This window comes from Berghia stephanieae, chromosome 1, assembly GCF_034508935.2.
Source record: "Berghia stephanieae isolate SIO BIC M18660-M18661 chromosome 1, UCSD_Bste_1.3, whole genome shotgun sequence".
Taxonomy (NCBI): Eukaryota; Metazoa; Mollusca; class Gastropoda; order Nudibranchia; family Aeolidiidae; genus Berghia; species Berghia stephanieae.
This window is the reverse complement of record NC_088360.1, coordinates 3,984,295-3,986,794: the sequence shown is the minus strand read 5'-3', so window position 1 is coordinate 3,986,794 and position 2,500 is coordinate 3,984,295.

The window sequence follows — 2,500 nt, the reverse complement described above, 5'->3', positions numbered from 1 at the left end:
CAGCTCTTTACGAAATTTTAAAAACTACATGGCATGCTGGGGGGGGGGGGTTGTTGATCTGCCCTTTCCATGGTTTTTCTTCGTTTTTCCCCCCCATTTGAACTGTAAAAGTTTTTTTCCCCCCAAAAATGCGAAAACTTGGAAAACACTAAAAAACCCCAAATAAGAAAAAAAAAGGGAGGACAGAGATAGGCTAAAGGGGGGGGAAAAAAAAAGTCCCCATGTTTCAAACAAAAAATGGTAGAGATTTGAAATGTGTTGGTCAACATCCCAAAACCCTTTTTTTGGTGATGAAAAAAATGGGCCCTGATAAACGTGTATGCCGGATTTAATCGCAAATAAAGGGGGTCGCCTAAAAACACGCCTGTTAAAAGCATATTTAATACGTTTTTTTAAAATTTAACTTTAAAATGGGGGGGTTTTTTTTTTTAACATGAAGCTAAAATTTAGAAAAATTCATGTTCACCATTGCACTGTAAAAACATTGTCGATTTAAAAAATTTTTAAAAAATTTCCCGAAACGCTTTTTAAATTTTAAAGTAAAAGGGGTTTTTTTTGGGCTTGTAGAAGACACCCTTTAAAAAAGGAAGGTCCGGGGGTTTGGTTGGGCTGGCGATAGTTGAACCCTTTGAAAAGGCTCTTTACTACATTCTCTCACCGTCCAGGTGAAAAAAGAGAACTGGGTTAACAGCTTTGTCTAAATGGGAAAAAAAAACATAATGCATTTTCGCCTCCAGGCTTCAGTCTCGTTCTAATTTTTAAAACAATTTTTTTTTAAAAAAGGGGATTTTACATTTTAAACGTGTGCGTTGGTCGGGGGGACCCTTGAAAGGCTTTGAGCACGTTAGTTGATTTTTTTCTTAAAAAAGTCGTTTTTTTTTTTTTTTTTTTTTTTAAACCCTCCCCTTTTCAACCCATAGGAAAATCGTCACATTTTTTACATACAACCAACATTTTTCTTATAAAAAATTTTCTTTTCTCAAAAATTTAAAGAAAATGAATAGTGAGTTTTAGAGCATGTTTTTGCAAAAAAAAATAGAGGTATGGCAAGAATTTCTGTTATTTTGTTTTTTTGATAACAAATCTTTTCGTGTTTGTTGGGGGAAGTTTGGGAACATCCCGAAAAAAAGGGATGGGAAGGAGAGAGTTAATATCAATTGTCCAAAAAATGAGTCATCTTACCAGATTGCCCACGTGCCCCCTTTTTGTCCCCCTTTTTTCAAAAGAAATTTTACAAAAAAAATCTATTTTGGGGGATCCTTTTCCTCCCATAGGCTTGCAGCAGCAGCCTCTTATGGTTCCACACACATTTTTTAAAATCGACCAATCAGCATTCTTTACCTCGCGAACCGCCCGGTGGGCCCCTTTCCAAACAACCGTTAATAATGCTCTCCCTTTTGGGGGTTTTTGCCCACCGGGAAAAAGTGGGGGAGGGGGAAAAATCCCCCTGATGAAGTGCCTTGCTGTTACAGCTCCCCGACCGAAGGCATTGCGAACATGTTTTCCCAAAAACCCCCAAAAAAAAAATTTTGGGGGGACAGCCCGGGGGAAAAAAAAAGTGGGTATTTTTCGTGTCCTTTTTCATTTAAAGGGCATTAAACCCCAAAGTTGCTCAAAATTTTTTACAAAGGGGCCCCGCCCAAGTTTTAAAATTTAAAAAAGACATGCGCCTGTGAGGCGATTCATAATGTTTTCGACAGAGAAAAGCCCGTTTTGGGGGTATTGCAATTTTTTTTCAGCAGAGACAACATGTTTTAAAAACCAGATATTTTTTTACACCTGAGTACGGTGAGAGAAAAGGGGGGTAAAGAAACCTTTTTCCCAAGAGGGTCGAAAAACCCCCCACTTCCGGCTTTTAAAAAGGGAAAAGGGTTTATACCACAAGATAATAGCCCCCAATAAAAGCTGTTTCTTGGGGGGAAAACCCCCGAAAAAATCAGTCTGGAATGGGAACCCTTTTGGGCCCTGCCCCCCCCCCTAGAAAAAGAGCACCTAGGGATGTTAAAGCAATAAATGTCTAAAGGCGGTCACATTGAGAAAATGGATTGTGGGTGGATTTTCCCACTTGTGCTCAGTTTTTAAAAGGACCCCCGGGTTTTTGGGGGGGCGGCAGCATCTGTGACTTTACTTCAGGGGGTGCTTTTTAAAGGAGGTTTAAGCTATTTACAAAAAAACCCTGCCCCTTTTGCTTGGGGTTTTTGTTTTTTTTTGCGAAGAATTTTCAATGTGAACCCGGCAAGTTTTTTGAAATGTCTGAGGGGGTTTTTAACCGTTTAACCCCATTGAAACTTTATGAAAAATGGGGGGGGGTGGAGTTTTAAAAAAAAGAGAAGCTTTTGAATCTAAGATCCAAAACCCCAAAAAAAACACCCAGGATTGACAGAAAAGGGGGAAAAAACATTAAAAAAAAAACCAAACGACGTCACTTTTTTGCAGGAGAAAACCCCCCCAAAATTTTTAAGGAAAATTTAAAAAAATCCAAATTTTTCCATTATAACAA